The sequence below is a fragment of the Geotrypetes seraphini genome, chromosome 1 (genome assembly GCF_902459505.1).
Source record: "Geotrypetes seraphini chromosome 1, aGeoSer1.1, whole genome shotgun sequence".
Taxonomy (NCBI): domain Eukaryota; kingdom Metazoa; phylum Chordata; class Amphibia; order Gymnophiona; family Dermophiidae; genus Geotrypetes; species Geotrypetes seraphini.
In genome coordinates this window covers 394191988-394216949 of record NC_047084.1, presented here as the reverse complement: position 1 = coordinate 394216949, position 24962 = coordinate 394191988, and the positions used below count along the sequence as shown (strand labels likewise).

General features: G+C 44.3%; 1 protein-coding gene and 1 long non-coding RNA gene across 10 annotated transcripts in view; one reads left to right on the top strand and one right to left on the bottom strand.

The window, feature by feature from the left end:
* Positions 1 to 24962, bottom strand: part of LOC117347156 (stimulated by retinoic acid gene 6 protein-like) — a 422585-nt gene that overhangs the window by 151743 nt on the left and 245880 nt on the right. The gene's annotated exons all lie outside the window — the stretch shown is intronic.
* On the top strand, positions 4246 to 6584 carry LOC117347176. The gene is made up of 3 exons (XR_004536737.1): positions 4246 to 4918; positions 5796 to 5864; positions 5961 to 6584. It is a non-coding gene; the product is annotated as an uncharacterized LOC117347176 (long non-coding RNA).

Here is a 24962-nt window from a genome sequence, read left to right as displayed (position 1 = left end):
AGGCCTTTATTTCACCTCTTTTTTGAGTCCTATGGAGTTTATGATTCCGAAGTAAGAGTGGAAGATAAACATATGCGGTATCTCTAAGTATTAGGGGGTCGCTGCTATTGAAAAATTGATTAAGGAATACTAACAGAAGGGGGATTAACTCCCTCATTAAACACTCTAAAATCTTACTAAATTGAAACAATGGTGGATGGGGGACCGTATTGCTGCTTCTGTGACTGTTAAACAGCGGGGAGTGGTGATATTGTTTTGTAGATGAATAGTGGATCAGTTACAATTGTTGGATAGAGATGTAGATGGGAGAATTGTGCTCTGTCAGGGGATGATCGTGAGACGGGAGCTGGTATTTTGTTGTGTGCATACTCTCAATGTTAGTGATGAAACCTTTTACAATATTCTGTTGATTAAACTGCTGCCATATAGTCACGTTCCCATAATTGTGGGGAACAATTTTAATACCCTTAGTGATCTCCTGTTGGATGGTACTGGGGGTGGCGGAACTGATAGAGTGACTGGTGCAAAAGCCTTTAACAATTTTTAGGACAGCCTTAGATCTAGTGGATGCTTGGAAGGTTTCTCCGTGGAGAGGATCAGGATTTTACACATATTTCCCAGGCTCATGGTACTCGATCTCGCATCGATTATATGTTGGTGTCCAAAAACACCTTTTCCTCGATTAGTCAAGTAGAGATTGGGACGTACACAATTTCAGATTATGCATGGGTTTGGATTTAGTGTGTGTGTGGGGGGGGGGGGGCGGAGAGAGGGGGTACCAGGCAGAGGAGACGGTGTTGGGTTTTCCCCTTAACTCTTTACAGTTATCCATGCTTTCAAGAAAAACTGCTTGCATATTGGAAGGACTACAGACAGCTTAATTCCTCTTTTGAGGAGGATCCTGTTGTTTTTTTGGGAAGCAGCCAAGGTTGTCCTGTGGGGGAAATAATTAGCTATGCATGGAGGTGCAAGATAGGGAGATTTAAAGACTAGATCAGTTGATACGAGTGGAAAGACAAAAATATGGGCGGTCGGAAACCAGTGAGCATAAACAGCGGCAGTTAGGCCTTCAGGGCTACAAGGAAGTGTACCTCAACACCTAAAGGACAACTTACCGATTGGCCAATTTTTGAGGCTGCGGCGTTTATGCACCCACATTGATGAATATAAGGAGCATGCACAGGAGATGAGGAGCCGGTTTGTGGAGAGAGGGTATCCTCATAAAGTAATTAAACATGCTTACAAGCGGGCCTTATATGCACCTCGTGAATGTTTACTGCAACCCTCTAATAGGGTTTCTGAAACAAATCTGACATGCGTATTGCCATATTCAACTCAAGCTTTTGCTATCAAGAAAATTATCAAACAGCACTGGCAGGTGCTAAGTACCCATGAGGTGTTCAAGCAAGGTCCCAGATTTGCTTTTGCACGTCAGCGTAATCTTCATGAATGTGTGACAAAATCTCAATATGTTGCTCATAACAGAAATTTGGAAAGCTCCGCGGGACACAAACCCTGTGGCCGATGCACGGTCTGTGTCCACACAATAACTATACAAGCGTTCACCCACAGAGATGTCATGTATTCCCTTCGGGAGTCTACTGACTACCTCATTGCAGCAGCTGTTTATGTTGTTATATGTCCCTGCAAGAAGATATATGTGGGGTGTACCACTAGAATTATAAGAGCACGCATACATGAACATCTCAGCAGAATACGCAAAGGAGTAACAGAAGCCCCTCTGGTGCAGCACTGGAGGGATCTAGGGCATCAGCCGTCAGATTTGCAGTTTTTTATCATTGACACAGTTACTCTGCCCCGAGGAGGGGATCTAGCTAGAATACTATGAAGGAACGAACAGCGGTGGATTCATAAACTGCAGGTTTAAACAAAGAGGTTGAGTGGTGTGAATTTTTGATATCTGGGAAGGTTTTTTTTACAATGTTCTTTGCAAAGTTTTTGCTTCCTAAAGTTTGGCTCTTCCTCTCGGTGACAGGTCAAAAACGCGCAAGACAATTGCGCGCAGACAAAATAGCGCAGACAAATAAGCGCAAAGACAATTGCGCGCAAGACAATTCAGCGCAGCGACAACTCAGCGCAAGACAATTGAGCGCAGTGACAACTCAGCGCAAGACAACTCAGCGCAAGACAACTCAGCGCAAGACAACTGAGCGCGCCACTAGAGGCCGCTTGACCATCGGAGGACACGCGCACGTACAGCATGTGAACACGTCATCACGTCAACGTGTGTTATGTATGATTCCCTTGACTCTTTGCGTTTTCAACATAAATCACGTGAATGCATTTTCGTTACCATGGTTACGTTATCTCATGATATATATTCTCCGAACAGCATTTAAATACAAGTCACGTGAATGCATTTTCGTTACCATGGTTACGTTATCTCATGATATATATTCTCCGAACAGCATTTAAATACAAGTCACGTGAATGCATTTTCGTTACTATGGTTACGTTTCTACATTATATATGTCCTCCTTCCTTTCCCGCCTTCCTTTCGCTGCCTGACCGTGTCCGTTATAGGTAAAGATCTGGTTTTGCTGGTACTTGATCTATAACGAATATTTGTCTTGCGCGGATTTTTCTCGCCTCTGGTGAGAGCGAACGTCCACATTTCTTCATTTACAGGTATGTTTATATTTACGCTTCACGCGCAAGAAAAGGGAGGGTATGATCATAAAACTCAGCGCAATTGATTATCAAGTTTATATAGGGTATGTTGATATTTACATTTTCAGTTCTTGTCTTTCGCGCAATTGTCTATGAACCACTGGTTCATAGACAATTGCGCGCAAGACAATTTCGCAATTGCGCGCAAGACAATTTTGCGCAAGACAATCGCGATCATAAAACTCAGCGCAATTGATTATCAAGTTTATATAGGGTATGTTGATATTTACATTTTCAGTTCTTGTCTTGCGCGCAATTGTCTATGAACCAGTTTATATAGGGTATGTTGATATTTACGCGCAATTGTCTATGAACCGCGATTTGGTCCCGTATCTAAACGCACAGGTCCTTAAAAATCCGCGTTCTGCGCCACTTTTCGGGTCCCTGCCACATTTAGTCTCTGGCTCTGACAGAGCTGTATGATAATTTAACTCTGAAGGATCCTAATGCTTTCCCTTCCCCATGCTAGGATCCGTCAGAGTTAAATTCCCATACGGTGCCAGGTCAAAAGCGCGCCGGCGCGCCGGGTCAAAGGCGTGCCCACCCAATTGAGCGCAGCGCGCGACGCCGCGCCTTTCTAAATTACTGTTTTTAGGGCTCCGACGGGGGTTCATAGACGGTTCATAGACAATTGCGCGCAAGACAATTTCACGCAAGACAATCGCGCGCGGACAAAATGGCGTGGGGGGGAACCCCCCACTTTACTATAATGTGGAGGGTTACGACCCCCAAACCCCCGATAACGCTGGCGCGATGTCTATTAAGTAAACAGAAGGGGGTTCCCGAACCAAACCCCCTGTCGGAGCCCCTAAAAACTGTAATTTGGTGCGGTGCGGCGGCGCGCCTTGCCTTAAATTGGCTTTCGTCTTTCGCGCCGTTGTCTATGAACCTTCTCATCCAGCCCTGTCAGGGGCAGGGACCTGAAAAGGGGCACGGAACGCGGATTTTTAAGGACACCCCGTCTTGCGCTTAGTTTTCCCGCATGTTAAAAGAGCGAGAAGGTTGAGGTATGGTATTAAGATTATGTATAATGTGATGATGGATATTAATTGGAAGCATAATTGGATGGAGTTATAGATTTTAAAAGTAATAAATATCTAAAAAAACATGTTGGCATGAGGTAAAAACTCTTATGCCAGCAACACTAGTATCTGAATATGTTTAATTTGAGGATTGTATCATGATGTAATGATACAATATTATTGGGTAAGTGCATGAGAAAAAAAAGGAAAATATCAGCACTGGAGTCACCATTCAACATATAAGTAATAATTTGAAAGTATCTAGTTTTGGGTACAATTCATTATGTCACATTATCAAAATGGAAAGAACAGTAACAATAAAAAAGGGAGACATTAACATCTTACTGTAATGAATATACACTATTTTCTATTTAAAGATACACTGTCTTATTGTTGGGAGGGTGTCTAAATTATACTATTATCATTCATATTGGGAAAAGTAAGAGTGGGGAAGTGGGGTGGGAAGGGAGGTACTTGATTGACATGTGATGTATTTCATTTTAATGTTTTGATTCTTGTACACATGATGTGTCATTTAAAATGAATAAAGATTTTTTTAAAAACCGAGTGTGCTCACGGTTTATAGTTTTATAAAGGCATTGGGTACCATTTTCTTTTGCAGGTATCATACATAAGAGGATATTCACATTTACAGGTATATGCATAGCTTCATTTTTTGGTTTTGCTAAATTGGAACAATAGGATAGGATAAATAGTCTGATGGTAGGGCTTATTGGGGTACACTTTTAGCCTTGGGTGTGTAGTGAGGGTGATTGTATACAATTGTTGTGGGTCCTTGTTTTGGGCCTCTCTGCCTTCCTTCTGTCTGCGATTAGGTATAATGACGTTCTTAATCCATGATGGTTGGCAAGCCAGATTTTCACTATTACAGGTATGATTGCAAAGGTAAGTACAGACATAGTGGGTGTTGTTTGTTATATCTATGTGCTAACCTTATAAATTTTAGTCTTGCAGTCATGTGCTGAGGGATATGAATTTGCTGAAACCCTAGTGTTGTCTAGAAGTTCAATCTTGGAGGCAACGTAAGTACAGAGGTATAGGGATTTGTATGTCCTATGTATATAATAACCTTATCTAATCTACTACTGAAGGTGACTACAATCAACAGAGGACATTCAAGAGACCACGATCAACAGAGGACACACATCTTCAGTGTTTTGCTGACAGGAATCGCACCCTTGCAGGTATATGGTGTTGTGCCATAGCACTGAACTTTACATATAGGGATTTGTATGTCCTATGTATATAATAACCTTATCTAATCTACTACTGAAGGTGACTACAATCAACAGAGGACATTCAAGAGACCACGATCAACAGAGGACACACATCTTCAGTGTTTTGCTGACAGGAATCGCACCCTTGCAGGTATATGGTGTTGTGCCATAGCACTGAACTTTACATATAGGGATTTGTATGTTCTATGTATATAATAACCTTATCTAATCTACTACTGAAGGTGACTACAATCAACAGAGGACATTCAAGAGACCACGATCAACAGAGGACACACATCTTCAGTGTTTTGCTGACAGGAATCGCACCCTTGCAGGTATATGGTGTTGTGCCATAGCACTGAACTTTACATATAGGGATTTGTATGTCCTATGTATATAATAACCTTATCTAATCTACTACTGAAGGTGACTACAATCAACAGAGGACATTCAAGAGACCACGATCAACAGAGGACACACATCTTCAGTGTTTTGCTGACAGGAATCGCACCCTTGCAGGTATATGGTGTTGTGCCATAGCACTGAACTTTACATATAGGGATTTGTATGTCCTATGTATATAATAACCTTATCTAATCTACTACTGAAGGTGACTACAATCAACAGACTACAATCAAGACACCACAGTCAACAGAGGACAGACATCTTCAGTGTTTTCCTGACAGGGATCGCACCCTTGCAGGTATATGGTGTTGTGCTATAGCACTAAACTCTACATATGTATGGCCTAACCTCACCTATTTGACCTTTGCATGTTTTTTTGTGTGCTGGAGATTGGTGGGGGGTGAACATGAAGTTTACATGCATGTTATAATTCTTGCAGGTACTGGTTCAGGGTTGAAGGTCGACTACAGTTCCTGAGGGTTTCATCGATATACTTCCAGTCTTACAGGTATGATGTTCTTTTGAGTAGTGCATTCATGATATAGGCAATTGTATATCAATTGCAAGTCAAAATAGGATAATGTTATTAATTGTATGGTTTCAGGAGTGATTTGACATAGACATGGAAGTAATAACTTCACAGCGTGGGAGAGAGCACTGGGTTAATGAGGGCTATCGATATCGGCGTGACCGAGTGATGGCAGACGGATCCACGTCCTGGAGGTGTGTGCGCCGTGACTGTGTGGGAAGAAGAAAGAGGCTCGTTGATAGATCTTCTGTTGAGATAACGGCGCATGTGCATGCACCCAACAATGCTAGAATTGAAGCTGATCGAATGATGGGAGACATACGTGAAAGAGCTGTGGCTACGGTTGAAAGGCCACGTCAGATCATTCATGGCACAACAGCTGGTACAAGTTTAGAAGCAGCTACATTATTGCCTGCATACACCTCCATGCAGAGAACAGTTAATAGAAAGAGAAATGCAGGCCATCTAGCAATGGGTAATCCCAGGTGCATAAGAGACATACAAATTCCTGAGCCGCTACAAAGAAGCACACGTGGTGAACAATTACTGTTGTGGGATTCAGGTGAAAATGATGAAAGACGCATATTCATTTTCACTACAGAATCTAATCTTGAGGTGTTGGAGCAACATGGACATTGGTTCATGGATGGGACATTCAAAGTTGCCCCCCATTTGTTTGTCCAAGTCTTTACCATCCATGCATTTTGTAGACAATCGTGCACTTCCCATGGTCTACGTGTTGTTGAACAGTAAAAGGGAGGAGGACTATGAACGTGTGTTGAGGAAACTGCTGGAAACCAGAAACACGTTGGCACCATTGACAATCTTGATGGACTTTGAGAGAGCAAGTCTGCAAGCTGCCCGCACTGTATTTCCCAATGCTACAGTTTCTGGCTGCCTGTTCCATCTGGGTCAATCATTGTGGCGCAGAATTCAACATGAGGGACTGACCGCCAGCTATAGAGATGAGGAGAGAGTAAGAATGTTCACCAAAATGCTGTTAGCATTAAGTTTTGTTCCTGTGGATGATGTTGCTGAGTGTTTCCAGACCTTGGAGGAGAGTCGACCAGATGAACTGACCCTGGTGTATGACTATTGGGAAGACAATTACATCGGGAGATTGCGGCCAAATGGGAGACGGGTGCCACCTTTTCCTATTCCTCTGTGGAATATGCGCTCCCGTGTGGAAGATGGACTGCCTCGCACCAATAATTCCGTTGAAGGTTGGCACCATGCATTTCAATCCTCTGTTGCATGCCACCATCCAACCATCTTTAAACTCCTTGAACATATACAGCGTGAGCAAGATCACACAGAACAGCTGCTTGCTCGATTCCAGGCTGGTAACCGCGCACCACCCAGCAGTAAGAGCACGTATGTGAGAGTGACGCAAAGACTAACAACGCTGCTGCCAACATAAGGACAAACACCTCTCTTTCAATATCTCCGTGGTATAGCACATAATCTGGAACTGTAGAGTTTGATGTTGAAGTTCAGGTTTTCCTGTTGCTATGCTACAATTGTGTGCACTTTGTGATTTGAAATTTGCTTTGACATGTCCATATGGTCTCCCAAGCACATATGCTGCAGGAACAGGAGAGACACTTTGAAATGTCTATGTCCCCCTCTCCTTTTGTTGGCCCGAAAGCTACAGGCCTGCAAACTGTTGTGCTCAGGATCTCTCCCCCAGGAGTTTCTCTGAAGCCCTCCTCTGACCCCTACCTAGCCTAGGTAGGGGTCAGACATGTGCCAAGCGTGAAGGTTTTTTATGCCGAGCAAGGTAACCCACTCAAGCATACTGTACTCGCTTTGACATTTTCAAGGTGTTGTGGGTGGTGTTCAAAGGCTTTTTCCTTCACGTAGGGAAGGTCAGATGGTGTCTTGGATGGAGCGGCTTCAGGGAAAGCGGCTGTGTTAAGGAAAATTTGAAAAACTTGAAATTGTACATTTCCTCCCTTGTTTTTGGTGGCCTAGAAAGTACATAAGCAGAAATGTCAGTCAGGTGCTGTCTCTGAAGCCATGAGATTCAGAAAAAGACGAGGACCCAGAATGGGTTGACAGGGGTGCAAACCTGATGGTGGCAGTCATGTGTTGGCCTTTGCAGGACCCAGAATGGGTTGACAAGGGTGCAAACGTGATGATGGCAGTCAGGTGTTGGCCTTTGCAGGACCCAGAAGCAGAGTCCCCCCCCCAGCAGAATGTCAGTCAGGTGCTGTCTCTGAAACCACTGCTCTGCCAATATCTCTCTCTCCCACTACTGTTGGTTAACTGCTCTGCCAACTGTTGCTCTCACTCCACAGATGTTGGTTAACTGCTCTGCCAATATCTCTCACTCCCACAGATGTTGGTTAACTGCTCTGCCAATATCTCTCTCTCCCACTACTGTTGGTTAACTGCTCTGCCAACTGTTGCTCTCACTCCACAGATGTTGGTTAACTGCTCTGCCAATATCTCTCTCTCCCACTACTGTTGGTTAACTGCTCTGCCAACTGTTGCTCTCACTCCACAGATGTTGGTTAACTGCTCTGCCAATATCTCTCTCTCCCACTACTGTTGGTTAACTGCTCTGCCAACTGTTGCTCTCACTCCACAGATGTTGGTTAACTGCTCTGCCAATATCTCTCTCTCCCACTACTGTTGGTTAACTGCTCTGCCAACTGTTGCTCTCACTCCACAGATGTTGGTTAACTGCTCTGCCAATATCTCTCTCTCCCACTACTGTTGGTTAACTGCTCTGCCAACTGTTGCTCTCACTCCACAGATGTTGGTTAACTGCTCTGCCAATATCTCTCTCTCCCACTACTGTTGGTTAACTGCTCTGCCAACTGTTGCTCTCACTCCACAGATGTTGGTTAACTGCTCTGCCAATATCTCTCACTCCCACTACTGTTGGTTAACTGCTCTGCCAACTGTTGCTCTCACTCCACAGATGTTGGTTAACTGCTCTGCCAATATCTCTCTCTCCCACTACTGTTGGTTAACTGCTCTGCCAACTGTTGCTCTCACTCCACAGATGTTGGTTAACTGCTCTGCCAATATCTCTCACTCCCACTACTGTTGGTTAACTGCTCTGCCAACTGTTGCTCTCACTCCACAGATGTTGGTTAACTGCTCTGCCAATATCTCTCTCTCCCACTACTGTTGGTTAACTGCTCTGCCAACTGTTGCTCTCACTCCACAGATGTTGGTTACCTGCTCTGCCAATATCTCTCTCTCCCACTACTGTTGGTTAACTGCTCTGCCAACTGTTGCTCTCACTCCACAGATGTTGGTTAACTGCTCTGCCAATATCTCTCTCTCCCACTACTGTTGGTTAACTGCTCTGCCAACTGTTGCTCTCACTCCCACAGATGTTGGTTAACTGCTCTGCCAATATCTCTCTCTCCCACTACTGTTGGTTAACTGCTCTGCCAACTGTTGCTCTCACTCCCACAGATGTTGGTTAACTGCTCTGCCAATATCTCTATCTCCCACTACTGTTGGTTAACTGCTTCTCTGAAGCCCTCCTCTGACCCCTACCAATCCTAGTATCCACTGCTCTGACATGTGCCAAGCGTGAAGGTTTTTTATGCCGAGCAAGGTAACCCATTCAAGCATACTGTACTCGCTTTGACATTTTCAAGGTGTTGTGGGTGGTGTTCAAAGGCTTTTTCCTTCACGTAGGGAAGGTCAGATGGTGTCTTGGATGGAGCGGCTTCAGGGAAAGCGGCTGTGTTAAGGAAAATTTGAAAAACTTGAAATTGTACATTTCCTCCCTTGTTTTTGGTGGCCTAGAAAGTACATAAGCAGAAATGTCAGTCAGGTGCTGTCTCTGAAGCCAGGAGATTCAGAAAAAGACGAGGACCCAGAATGGGTTGACAGGGGTGCAAACCTGATGGTGGCAGTCATGTGTTGGCCTTTGCAGGACCCAGAATGGGTTGACAAGGGTGCAAACGTGATGATGGCAGTCAGGTGTTGGCCTTTGCAGGACCCAGAAGCAGAGTCCCCCCCCCCCCCAGCAGAATGTCAGTCAGGTGCTGTCTCTGAAACCACTGCTCTCACTCTCACAGATGTTGGTTAACTGCTCTGCCAATATCTCACTCTCTCCCACTGTTGCTCATTTAATTTGAAGGGTGTGTATGGTCTTTCTTTTTCAAGGGTCGTATAGCAAAATGTGTGATTTCCACACATGGTGCATGAACAGATGAGACACTTTAAATTGTCTATGTCCAGTGGCGTACCTAGGGTATGTGGCACCCGGGGCCCATCATTTTTTGACACCCCCCCCATCTATATGAAAAATATGATTTTTAGTACCAATCTACATATCGCACCACAAGAGTGTACCTAGGAAAAGGCTGCATCTTAAACACTGCAGTGAGCACTAGAACACCAACACATACATTGTAAAACTAAACAAGCCAGATCCCGCACAGTCAATTGGTCCTGTAGTCAATGCCAACTGAAAACTATGTCTTTTTCATACACACAGAACAGAGATACACCCTCACCCAATATGGAATAATCACAAACTAAAAATAGAAATATGTAGACAAAAGTTAAACTGATCCGCCAAGAAACCAGACCCTGGATACAATGCAACACCACGAAAAACAGTAACACATGTCCTCTAATACAGTGCAAAATATAAAGACAGTAGATGTAAATTTGAAAAAACTGATACATAACAATCACCACTTTATAAATTAACAAATAAAAATAAAACAAATAATGAGAAATAAAAAAATACCATTTTATTGGACTAATCCCCGTAAGCTCGGTCCCCATCCCCGCAAACCACCTGATTCCATCCACACAAGCCTTGAATTGTTTATATTAAAGTATAAAAAGAAACAATTGTCAATTTATAAATCAGCGTCTTCTCCCCACTCTCTTCCCCATTTCCCTTCAGCATCCTCAGCCCACTCTCTCTCCACTTTCCTTCAGCGCACGCACATAAAAACAAGCAAGTAATTTTATATCATTTTCATTCTATTCATTCATAGAAATTAAAGTCTAGATAATGCCAGTCACATAACAAAACATGATTTTACAAAAATAATTCCCTGCAGTCAAGCCTGCAAGGATTACTAGATGTCTTTCAGCAGTTCCCCTCCCTCCCTCCCCCTTACCTTTGTGGCCAAGTCAAAATGATCTACCAACAATAAAATTTTAAAAACACAAAGCACGCTGTACGCAGAGAAAATGTTAATTATCATTTATATTCCGCGGGTTTTCAAAGAGGTCAAGGCAGATGACTTTATGCAATGTCACCTCAGTAACAACTATACAAAAATAGACAAATATTCCCCCTCCCTTTTTACTAAACTGCGATAGCGGTTTTTAGCGTAGGGAGCTGCGCTGAATGCCCCACGCTGCTCTCGACGCTCATAGGCTCCCTGCGCTAAAAAACTCTATTGCGGCCATAAAAGGGGGCCATAGTGCAAAATATAGACAGCAGATATAAATTTTCAAAACGGACACATTTTGATCACTAAGTTGAAAATAAAATCATTTTTCCTACTTTTTTGTCTGGTGATTTCATGAGTCTCTGGTCCTTCTTCTGGTCCTTCTTCTTTCTCTCTCCCCCTGGCCCCCCTCTTTCTTTCTGCCTTTCTTTCTCTCCCCCTTGACCCCCCTCTTTATTTCTGCCTTTCTTTCGCTCCCCTTGGTCCCCCTCTTTCTTTCTACCTTTCTTTCTCTCTCCCCCTGGCCCTCCTCTTTCTTTCTGCCTTTCTTTCTCTCCCCCTTGACCCCCTCTTTATTTCTGCCTTTCTTTCTCTCCCCTTGGTCCCCCTCTTTCTTTCTGCCTTTCTTTCTCTCTCCCCCTGACCCCTCTTTATTTCTGCCTTTCTTTCTCTCTCCCCCAGCCCCCCCTCTTTATTTTTTCCTTTCTTTCTCTCTCCCCCTAGCCCGCACAAAGCCATCGTGCCGATTTCTCCACTTCCACGATTCTTTCCCTACCCTCACCCCCAAGCCAGCAGCCGATTTCTCCCTGCTCCTTCCCCGATGTCCTGAACTTCATCGGGCAGCAGCAGCATTCACAATTCACTGCTGTTGCCCGCTTCAGGCCTTCCTCTCTGTCGGGTCCTGTCTTCATGAAAACTGGAAGTAGGCAGGACCCGGCAGAGAACAAGGCCTGAAGCCGGCAACAGCAGCGAATTGTAAACGCTGCTGCTGCCCGAAGAAGGTAATGGAGCACCGAGGCAGTCCGCTTTTCCCCCCTCCCAGCCGAACCCCCGCTGACCCTCCTATCTACCCCCCCCCCCCGTGAACCTTTCCGACCTTCCCAGCGAGAGCAGCAAACCTCCTTCGCGGCTTTCTCCTCCCTCTGCCGCGTTACTGATGACGTCATCAGTGATGCGGCAGAGGGAGGATAAAGCCGACGCTACTGGAGGGAGGTTTGCTGCTTTCGCTGGGAGGGTCGGAAAGGTTCACTTGGGGGGGGAGAGATAGGATGGTCAGCGGGGTTTCGGCTGGGAGGGGGGAGAAGCGGTCTGCCTTGGTGCTCCAAGGCCTGGCGCCATTACCTTTTTCGATAATGGCGCCGATGCTGCTTTCGCTGGGAGGGTAGGAGCGCGATAGGGACCGGGCCAGCTGTGCACCCCCCCCTAAGGCGGCACCCGGGATGGACCTCCCCCTCGCCCCCCTTGGTACGCTACTGCCCTGGGGAAACAGCCTGCAACAAGATCGCGCGATGCCAGAGATCTTTGCCTGCTTCGGCTGTTTTCTCCGCCGCGGTCCCGCCCCTCCTCTGACATCAGAGGAGGGGCAGGACCGTGGCGGAGGAAACAGTTGAAGCAGGCAAAGATCTCTGGCATCGCGATCTTGCTGCAGGCTGTTTCCAGTCGCGACACCCGGCGCAGGGGGGGGGAACTGGACCGGACCGGGAGCACCCCCTCAGGGCTTGGTACCCGGGGCGGACCGCCCCTCCCGCCCCCCTCTTGGTACGCCACTGTCTATGTCCCCCACTCCTTTTGGTGGTCCAGACTGTTGTTTCTACTGTTTCACTTAAACTGTCTGTTAATTTGCTCCTGATGTTTTTTCACGGCTATAACCACATCCTTACTCACTGTCACTGATGTTTAACTGCTGTGCCACCTTTAATGGATATATTATTGCACACTTGTTTATGATTTAAAACGAATAAAGATATAATTCAGTATGTTGTACATAAAAGATCATGAATGGTGAACTGAAAGATTTTGTGTTGTTGACACTGCATTTGAACATATGTGTATTACATGTTTATCACATATGCAATATTTTAATAAACATTTACCAATGTTTAAAACATTTTGTTGTTTTCTTTATGTTAGTATGACATTAATAACTATGCCATTAAATGTAAATTTGTATTGTACTATCCAACTAAGTAACACGTAAGGACACAATGGAAACAATTAAGTGTTAGAAAGAATTGCAAGTGCTGCATTTAAATTAAAATTTGTTTTTTTTTTAACACTTGATGTAAGATTAAAACATGAATAACATTTCCTGAAATCATATTTATTCCGACATAATTAAATACATAATTTGCCATAATACAATAATAAGTCAAGGCTACTGGATTGTCCTTCATCCTATTTATTTGAGGCAACATTGATTTCTAAACTAATAATATATATGGACAATACAATAAAAGATGATCTAATGTCCCAGCCTCAAGATGATAGTGGCAATATTTTTTAGGCCAAAGTTGTGGCCATTGAGATGCATCAATTGAATGCTTAATCTCAATGCTCCAAATGTCTCTAAGACCATGTTTTGGTGTTTTATTTACAAGTCCAGCTATTAAGTTATACCACCTGAAAGCATAAAATATTGTGATTTATTTAGACCAAATATATGTTGCAATTGTGAAAAGTCAAGCAGTTTACTATTAGTTATTACATCCTCTAAAGTACATATCCCTGCCAACATCCAATGCTTCCAAATGAATACATCTGAAGTTCTTCCACTAAATGTACATTTTATAAAAGGTTTATTTCATCCATTTTCAAGTTCACAATTCCAATAGAAAAATATAATTTTCAATTCCTTCATTTATGTAGGTTAAATCATCTCCTGTACAATTGACCTGGTGGCATATTATCAGTGCAGAGTGACTTAGATTCCATTTTCATGTTAACATTAGGTCACTTAACTTTAGGACAAAGATAAGAATGAACAAACGACCCGATACACACCTTAGGGTAATGATACCTACTTTCTGCATTGAGCAGTAAAGCACAGTTACTTACCGTAACAGGTGTTATCCAGGGACAGCAGGCAGATATTCTTAACGCATGGGTGACGTTACACACTACTCACTAGATATTCTTACGTCCCACCCTCCTCCCCGGGTTGGCTTCTTAGCTGGCTTATCCTAACTGGGGACCACGCTCTCCTCCGTCGGGCGTGAAGGCACTCGCGCATGCGCGGTGCGGCCAACTAGAACTTTCTAGTTAAAAAGGTCTGTACCGGGGCTCCTTCAGTGACGTCACCCATGCGTTAAGAATATGCTGCCTGCTTGTCCTGGGATAATGTATTTTCTCTGCATCCCTCTTCACAAACATATGTGATGTATGACTGTATTAATATATTAGGAGTGGAAAATGATGTGTAATAATTACAATAATTTACTCATGACTCCCTGATCTTTTTAAAATTAATATAATTTTATTGTTCTTATGTGTTTCCCATATACAAACACTGTAATAGCTGCGCATGCGCAGATGCGTCAATCTATCACACATTTAACTTGTACCCAATCCTTTTGCATATACAATAAATAAAATATTATTGCCAGTATTTGGTAAAGCCTTTTCTCATGTACGCTGCACTTTCATATCGGCGCAACTCACATATGAATATTTACGATCAATAGGTTAGCACATGCATAAGTTGAACTACATATGCGCATGCGCAATTAGGCCCCCCACCCGCATTTACAAATATCACCATTTATTCAGATTTCCCATTAACTCTGTTCATCCGCATTTTTAACTTGCGCTCATTATACTAAAACCCGTCAATTGCGCACTGGGAAACTAATCCGTCAATTGCGTGAAAAAGTACTATAACTTTAATATGATGATATACGTCATCATTATGCACTAATGGAGACAAGCTGATGTCATCACGCGTTTCAACACATATGCGCGCCATGCTAACGCTAATTGTGTTTCAATCAAGTACTACAAAACTATATACTATAAAATACACACATACTCAATTAATATGTGCATTTCATCACTACAATGTAGTAAAATCTGTTTGACTATTGACCATTTAACACGTGTTTTAGATAACCAATAGCAGCGCTGAAAAGGGGAAATCTCACGATATTCACACAACATCGGTCATGTGACTGGTATTTAAGCTTTGCAAAAACGTCATAGATTCACAGAGAAGATGGCATCCTATGTGGGTTTCCGTGGGCGGAAGCCCAACTTCTCCGAGCGTGAAGTACTCATATTAACTGAGTACTTCACGCTCAATGCTAAACTGCTTTTCCCCGTTAAGGGGAAAAGACGCAATATAGGTGAAATGGACAGGGCCTGGGGAAAACTTGCGCAGCAGTTCAACGCCCGCGCTATCACACCGCGCTCCGTAAGTATTTATCAAATACATGTTGTTCATAGACAATTGCGCGCTGACAAATTGGCGCGGATAAATAATTTTTTTTTTGCGCGGAAGGCAAAAATGGATACGCATCTCCTGAAATTGCGCACTGCGTCATCATGCATCTGCTGAAAAATTGTGCAGTTGATAATGGTGTCTCTCATGTACTTATTTGATTTAATTAGCTGTATTCCAGTCGGGTTTTCAAAATTTACATAATTATTATGCTTTCAATCTATTTCCATGCACTGCTTTCAATGCATATATATATATCATGTCTGCGCGATTTGTCCACGTGCTATTCTCTATGAACCATATATCATGGCTCACTCATGTCTCTCCATTATGTAATAGGTTGAGGATTTGAAGAAAAAAGCCCGCGAGCTCAGGCTACATCACCCTGCATGGGTCCGGGCTGTCCGCCGCAATCTGGACAACACCCCAGGTATGTTACAGTAAAATATCGGGTGGGTATAAGGTGTGCAGTCATAATATCTGTGTTGAACAATCATGTATTTTAAACGTTGACAGGTCAAAAACTCGCAAGACAATCGCGCGCAGACAAACATTTTAAACATTAACAGTTCTTCATATACTTCTGACACTACATGCATTTATGTCTTCAGATGCGAGTGAGGAGGAAGAGGAGGAGGAGGATCAGGAAGAGGAGGAGGAGGAGGAGGAGGAGGAGGAAGACACCCCTATCCCTGACCGGCCGTTCCTTATCCCCCGCAGACGCCCCACCTCCCAATCCCCTTCCACCTCCGCCCAGTCCCATCCAACGTCCCAACCCCCTTCCACCTCCGCCCAGTCCCATCCAACGTCCCAACCCCCTTCCACCTCCGCCCAGTCTCATCCAACTTCCCCCCACCGACGCCCTAGACCACCCTCTAGGATCCCCCTAAAAAAACGCCCCAAACCCTGCCCTGCCCCTTCATTCCCAATGCCCTGTTCTCCCTCCCTCCCACCCCCTAAACCCAAGTTCTGCCTTAAACTTTTCCCTGAAATTCGACCCTCTGTCATCACCTCTTCCCCAGCCCTCCCACGTACCTCAATGAGTACTGCCTCAACCCCCATCCTGGACAGATTTAGCGACCTCTCTGTCCAGTCCGGTAAGTGTTATGATATTTTTATTCTGTAATTTTTGTACTGTAAAATCTTTTATTCATTTTTACAACGTACATCAAGTGTACAATTAATAAACACATTTATGATTTAAGACATCACTTGAATTTTAATAATATAATATAAAATGCTTAGGTTTGTTCATATGTAACAAAAAGAACCAAGTTTGTCTCATAGATGCTTCCACTGTACATAATTGTCTTTTCAATGTCCACCTGCTTTTCATGCTCTTTTTCATTACAGATATATTGGCATCCCCCTCCTCTTCGCCGCCTTTGTCAACATCCCCACTCCCCATTCAAAGCCCCAACCGTTGTTCCACCTGTTTTGCCCCCCTCCGACCCTCAACCAGAGATTGTGGGACCAACCCTGCAACGGCCACCACCCCTGTTGCAGCGACCACTATTGTGGCTCACGCTGCCACAAACACAGATCCTCCGCCCAGTTCTGTAACAGTGGAGGACATTTACACGGCGGTGGTTACCATCTTAGCAGGGGTGGAGCACATGAACGACTGTGCTGAAGAATCCGTTCGACACATTCGTCACGTGACAGGGGCACTGCAGGTCTTGCTAGAAGCACTTCGCGGTACCCCTCCCACCCCGTGAATGGCTCCACTGTTAACGAGGGAGCTGCACCCTCTTGTCACCACTCCTCCCTCCCCTTCTTCCCCCCCTGCCTCACTCCCTCCCCCTCCTGCCCTTCGCCCTCCCGGAAAAAATACAAAAAAAGTATAAAAACAACTCCCTCCCCTTCTTCCCCCCCTGCCTCACTCTCTCCCCCTCCTGCCCTTCGCCCTCCCGGAAAAAATACAAAAAAAGTATAAAAACAACTCCCTCCCCTTCTTCCCCCCCTGCCTCACTCCCTCCCCCTCCTGCCCTTCGCCCTCCCAGAAAAAATACAAAAAAAGTATAAAAACAACTCCCTCCCCCTCCTCCCCCCCTCCCTCACTCCCTCCCCCTCCTGCCCTTCGCCCTCCCAGAAAAAATACAAAAAAAGTATAAAAACAACTCCCTCCCCTTCTTCCCCCCCTGCCTCACTCCCTCCCCCTCCTGCCCTTCGCCCTCCCAGAAAAAATACAAAAAAAGTATAAAAACAACTCCCTCCCCTTCTTCCCCCCCTTTTCATCCACCCCCCTCCACACTCCCACCCCTTCACATCCATTCACACCATACCCACCCCACTCCACCCACAGTCTCCAGCATCATGACTCGCCTGCCTCCTACCGTCTCGTGGGATCTTCAGTCCTCCTGTGAGTGGCTCGCTCTCTCTCTCTCTCCCTCCCTCCCTCCCTCTCTCTCCCTTACCACAGTGTTTTCTTTGCCCTCCAGCCTCCTGTGTCGCAGCAGTGGTGACTATAACTTCACAATTCATGTCTCCAGCATCATGACTCGCCTGCCTCCTACCGTCTCGTGGGATCTTCAGTCCTCCTGTGAGTGGCTCTCTCTCTCTCTCTCTCTCTCTCTCTCTCTCCCTCTCTCTCCCTTACCACAGTGTTTTCTTTGCCCTCCAGCCTCCTGTGTCGCAGCAGTGGTGACTATAACTTCACAATTCATGTCTCCAGCATCATGACTCGCCTGCCTCCTACCGTCTCGTGGGATCTTCAGTCCTCCTGTGAGTGGCTCTCTCTCTCTCTCTCTCTCTCTCTCTCCCTCCCTCCCTCTCTCTCCCTTACCACAGTGTTTTCTTTGCCCTCCAGCCTCCTGTGTCGCAGCAGTGGTGACTATAACTTCACAATTCATGTCTCCAGCATCATGACTCGCCTGCCTCCTACCGTCTCGTGGGATCTTCAGTCCTCCTGTGAGTGGCTCTCTCTCTCTCTCTCTCTCTCTCTCTCCCTCCCTCCCTCCCTCTCTCTCCCTTACCACAGTGTTTTCTTTGCCCTCCAGCCTCCTGTGTCGCAGCAGTGGTGACTATAACTTCATAATTCATGTCTCCAGCATCATGACTCGCCTGCCTCCTACCGTCTCAGCTCCCACATCTGGACTTGGCTTGCCAGCTCTCCTTCGATGATCAGAAAAATGTGACATCATATCTATGATACTTTTAAAAATACATTTTAATATACAACTTATTGAAAATAAAGGAAAACTGCGTACTGGATAAATGCAAAACCTTATCAAACATAAGTGTTAATTTACATGGCTGTGTCAACTAGGTAGAATTTGTAATGCTACAAGATTGACACCTTATCTTGTTTAGAGATGTTCTTAATAGAGTATAACACTTATCATGCTTAATCCTTTAAGTATAAATTAGATGAAATGCATTGAGGTGATATGTTAACATCTTTCCTTTCGTGCACACAAAATGTGATAGATGTATAAGGTGTACACCTGACATAATTTTAGTCACCCATCTCCCTGTATGCCTCTTGTAAGGAGATGCACATTTAGTTTGTTTTAAATCCTGAACTACTTACCATCAATAAAACAGGGGCACTGGTCTCCTGACGTAATAGCATGTATTTAATACGTACTTCCTGAGTGCAGTGTCAAAGCACTAGCATTGAACAGGTGCGCCAGTTTGGCCCAGGCCCAGTCCATTTCACCTATATTTCTAACTTTCCTCTTGATGGGGAATAGCAGTTTAGCATTGAGCGACATGTACTCAGTTAATCAGAGTACTTCACGCTTGGACAATTTGTGTTTCTGCACACAAAATCCATAATAGGAAGTCATCTTCTCTGTGTATCTATGACATTTTTGCAAAGTACTCAGTTAATCTAAGTACTTCCTGAGTGCAGTGTCAAAACACTAGCATTGAACAGGTGCGCCAGTTTGGCCCAGGCCCAGTCCATTTCACCTATATTTCTAACTTTCCTCTTGATGGGGAATAGCAGTTTAGCATTGAGCGACATGTACTCAGTTAATCAGAGTACTTCACGCTTGGACAATTTGTGTTTCTGCACACAAAATCCATAATAGGAAGTCATCTTCTCTGTGTATCTATGACATTTTTGCAAAGTACTCAGTTAATCTAAGTACTTCCTGAGTGCAGTGTCAAAACACTAGCATTGAACAGGTGCGCCAGTTTGGCCCAGGCCCAGTCCATTTCACCTATATTTCTAACTTTCCTCTTGATGGGGAATAGCAGTTTAGCATTGAGCGACATGTACTCAGTTAATCAGAGTACTTCACGCTTGGACAATTTGTGTTTCTGCACACAAAATCCATAATAGGAAGTCATCTTCTCTGTGTATCTATGACATTTTTGCAAAGTACTCAGTTAATCTAAGTACTTCCTGAGTGCAGTGTCAAAACACTAGCATTGAACAGGTGCGCCAGTTTGGCCCAGGCCCAGTCCATTTCACCTATATTTCTAACTTTCCTCTTGATGGGGAATAGCAGTTTAGCATTGAGCGACATGTACTCAGTTAATCAGAGTACTTCACGCTTGGACAATTTGTGTTTCTGCACACAAAATCCATAATAGGAAGTCATCTTCTCTGTGTATCTATGACATTTTTGCAAAGTACTCAGTTAATCTAAGTACTTCCTGAGTGCAGTGTCAAAACACTAGCATTGAACAGGTGCGCCAGTTTGGCCCAGGCCCAGTCCATTTCACCTATATTTCTAACTTTCCTCTTGATGGGGAATAGCAGTTTAGCATTGAGCGACATGTACTCAGTTAATCAGAGTACTTCACGCTTGGAGAACTTGTGTTTTGGCACACAAAATCCATAATAGGAAGCCATCTTCTCTGTGAATCTATGACATTTTTGCAAAGTACTCAGTTATTCTAAGTACCTCACCACAATTGTGGCTCACACTGCACACAGACACACACACACTGACTGAATGAGAGCCAAAGAGTCAGTTTTCTCCACACTATGTCCATTTTTCAAATGTTCCTGTGCTTGATGGGGAAACAATACTTTAGCATTGCACAAAACATACTCTATATGGACTAAATTTATGTATGTTTCTCTATATATGATCTTTTAAAGTTCATAGCCTTTTACATCCTCCAGTTCAAACACTGAATCTCAAGCATATAGAATACTTCTCTTTCTGTGAATTTATGCTTTCGCCCTCATCATCATCCTATTTTTAGACCAATTTCAAAATCTTTTCAATTTCAAAATTCTTATAATAATCTTTATCATTCAATGTTATTATTTGCTGTTCACATCATGTTTACTTGTGTTCAATAATACTTACTTAGCATTTAACTTTGCCCTGGGAGATCTATGTTATCCATTCTATATGTTCACTGTATTATGCTTTCTTCAATAATACAGTTACTCAGAAATAAAAACATTATAACACAACTATTGATTCCAGAATTTATTTTACACTCACAAACTCCAATGACATTATGAACTTATAATGACTAACGTTGTCATTTAACAAATTGTTTATTATTGTCTTTTAACATATTAAAACACTTCATAAAATCAATAACTAGAAAGCTGCAAACAAATTGTGGACAGTTTTGTTTGGGTTTTATTCGGTGGGGGGGGGGGCAGTGAAGCTTGTCTTTAATCTTTGAAATCTGTTGGGCCTGAAGACAACTCAGCGTGAAGACGACAGAGCATGAAGACACTTGTAAGTTTGAACATGAATAACGATTTAAACAAACAAAGAAAATGACATAATGATCGTCATAAACACTTAAAACATATATTATGTCATATAACGATTATTAAGCTAATTCAGCTTTACAAAATTTTAACAATTCATACAACAAACATATCATGCAAGACAAACAGAAATAATGAAACTTAGCATTTGCCAGATGGATCAGATGAATAGACACTGCAGGCATCAGACTATGGGCATTTCATTATGACCCCAATGCAAACACCCACTATGCCCATTTACCTTCCACTATTACAGGTCTCACAGTCCACAATTAATGTGTCTGGTAACGGGACAAAAACACCTGGGAAAAAAATTTGGAACTATCCCAAAATCTGCAGCCTGGAACTGGGTAACCTGGCCACCCTGTTACTTTGATTTATTAAACTATTTTTTCCAATATGAGAATGACACAGGAACTAAATTCACCATCCTGTCTATATGAGTTATGTAGCTGTCCTTGTCCCTCTCCCATTCCTATCATCTCTGCTTTAACAGTGTCAGGTCAAGACCACACCAAGACAAAGGCCGCTGAGCGCAGGGCAGAGGCATGTGCCTAACAAAATTAATAATGCATTTTTAAGGTCTCCAAAATAATGAGGGAAGTTGCCTTGCCTCGCGCTGAGTTGCTCGCGCTCAGTTGTCTTGCGCTCAGTTGTCTTGCGCTCAGTTGTCTTGCGCTCAGTTGTCTTGCGCTCAGTTGCTCGCGCTCAGTTGTCTTGCGCTCAGTTGTCTTGCGCTCAGTTGTCTTGCGCTCAGTTGTTTTGAGCTCAGTTGCTCGCGCTCAGTTGCTCGCGCTCAGTTGTCTTGCGCTCAGTTGCTCGCGCTCATTTGTCTTGCGCTCAGTTGTCTTGCGCTCAGTTGCTCGCGCTCATTTGTCTTGCGCTCAGTTGTCTTGCGCTCAGTTGCTCGCGCTCATTTGTCTTGCGCTCAGTTGTCTTGCGCTCAGTTGTCTCGCTCGTGCACATTTGTGAAAATAATTTGCGCTCAATTGTCTTGCGCTCAATTGTCTTGCGCTCAATTGTCTTGCGCTCAATTGTCTTCACGCTCAGTTGTCTCGCGCTCGATTGTCTGCGCGATTTTGTCCGCGCGCGATTGTCTTGCGCAAAATTGTCTTGTGCGCAATTGTCTATGAACCCTTCCTCTCTCTGCTTTTGAGCTTTTTACACTTGTGCTGTGATTCTCTCCTAAGCAGCATATCATTCTGACCAATCACAGCAAAAGTCTCTTCTCTTGGTTAGCATACTATCCTGACCAATCATAGTAAGAGTCTTCTTTCCTGAGCAGTATACAATTCTGACCAATCGCAGTAAGAGAGGCGGGTCCTCATGCTCCCTGTGGTTACTGACGTCAGCTGGGTTGCTTCTTTTTTGCAGTCTCTGTTTGGTGCCGTTCCACAGGGCGTCTTTTTTTCAACATCAAGTGTTTAGACCAAAGGACTCAGGTAACCTGCCTTGCAGCCAGACTAAAACAATGTTCTAAATACATGGTTGTTATATATTTATAATGAATTTTGTTTCGTAACTATGAGCACAATTTTCATAGCACGTTTTTATTCTTCTTAGGCACTGCACACTACAAATAAAATCAATATAAAAAGCTCATCCTTCTGGCTTCCTGATGTAGCGTAGCAAAACACAGACTGTGTTGGAGCCGTGAATTGAACTTTTCAGATAAGTGGTCTACTGTTACACAACTTTTGTAGAGCCATAACATTTGCCATTCCAGCAGAAGCGAGAATCCTTGCTCCATACAATGTGTTATGATTAAAATTCAAGCACCTTTCCAGCGACATTATACCGCTGCTGTGGCACCTTGCTGAAGAGCTTATGAGCACATTTAAATATTTAAAAGCCTTTAAATGTTATATGATGATATTATTTGAGAAACTTGCCCAGTATTGATGAGAGGGGGGTCTTTTGTGTTTTATTCTATTTTGAAAGGTGGATGTATGGCAGAAAGTGAAGGAGAGAAAAACAGCAAATGGATAAGGTGGCCCTGGATACACAGTTAAGAGCACAGACAGAAAGAAGTGCAGCCAGAGACTGTGAAAAGATTGTGTGAAAAACAAAATCACCAGACAATAAAGGTAGGGGAAATGATTTTATTTTTAATTTAGTGATTGAATTGTGTCAGTTTTGAGAATTTACATCTGCTGCCTATGGTTTTGATGGTTCCACATCTTTCCAGAAGTCTACTTTCCGTAGGCAAGCCCAAGCTTCAGTTGTTTTGAGTCAGAAGGTTTCCCACTAATAATGAAAGTCTGAATGAGTACAACCATTTGTAGCAAATACTCTATTTTTCCCTCCATAAGATGCAATTTTTCCACCCCCAAAAGGGGGTGGAAATAAGGGTGCGTATTATGAAGCAAATACCCAACCCCAACACCTGTTACCTTTTTTTCCATTCTGGTGCCCTCCCTTGCTTGATGCGGCTGCCTGCCTGGTCCCTGCAAGCAGTGACAGCTTATGCAGCTACCTCCGAGTCCTCTTCTTTTCCCTTGCAGCAGAGAGGCGCACAGGGCTGCCTGCCTGAGCCCGCGCTGCTTCCTGCGAGAACTCCCTGCCTGCCTGTCTTCTTGCCTGCTTGGGGGTCTGCCTGGAAGGGGGGAGGCCTGCCTTATTGCCTGCCTGGGAGGGGGGAGGCTGCCGGCCTGCATGGGAGGGCTGCCTGGGAGGGGGGAGGCCTGCTTCTTGCCTGCCTAGAGGGGTTGCCTGGGAAGGGGAATGCCTGCTTGCTTGGGGGGGGAGGCCTGGGAGGGGGAGGCCTGCCTGCATGCCCTGTCCCTACCTGCCAGCCAGCCACTAGGCCTGCCTGCCCACCAGCCACTAGGCCTGCCTGCCCTGTGCCATGTCCTGGCCTATCACTAGATCACCAGAGAGGGGACAGGGGACAGAGCTTTGCAAGGAGTGTGGGGTTGAGTGCAGAGCCTGGCAGGGAGAATTTGGTTCAGAATGGGTTTTTTTCTTGTTTTCCTCCTCTAAATCTAGGGTGCGTCTTATGGTCAGATGCATTTTATGGAGCAAAAAATACGGTATGTTCTCTTTGCAGTAAATGGGTACTTTTTTTAATTCTCCTTGTTTCTGCAAAGTGACACTGGAGACATCTTGATACAGTGCTATGGTGTCTAATTTGCTTTTCACAACTCCTGCCCATCTCACAGCTTTTAATACCTGTTCTTTTAATAAGAATGAGTGAGAGCAAGCTATATCTCCTTTTGTTGTTTTTTTATTGGACTGAGTCCCCAATGGGCTCTATCTAGGACAATATCTGCATTCTGATCACTTTGGGTTGTAGTAGTTATTAGCAACTGATTGCAAATATCCTGTACTATGGTCGCAAAATCTTCTGTGACTTCCAGCTTAACAATACAATGGAACATCGGTTTGCGAGTAACCTGATTTGCGAATGTTTTGCAAGATGAGCAAAACACTCAGTAAACTTTTGCCTCGCAAATCGAACATGTTCCGATATGCGAGCACCTCCCCCCCCCCCCGCTCTAGCCGGCATCGCACCCCCCGAACCGGCATCGCAACCCCCCTCCCCCGTGAACGCCCCCCCCGTGAGAACCATATTGCACCCCTGTGCTGAAAGCTGCATCCGCCCGCCCTTCCTCTCAAACATGCTCCGTACCCCTTCTGCTGGTTGTGAGAGTGAAAGCAAGCTCCCGCCTCTTGCCTGGGCCAGGCTTTGAGCATCTGTGCATGCTCAAGGCCTTCTATTCAGCAAGAGAGCACCACCTATCTCTGCTGAATACTAGTGGTTAGTGTAGGGTTACCACATG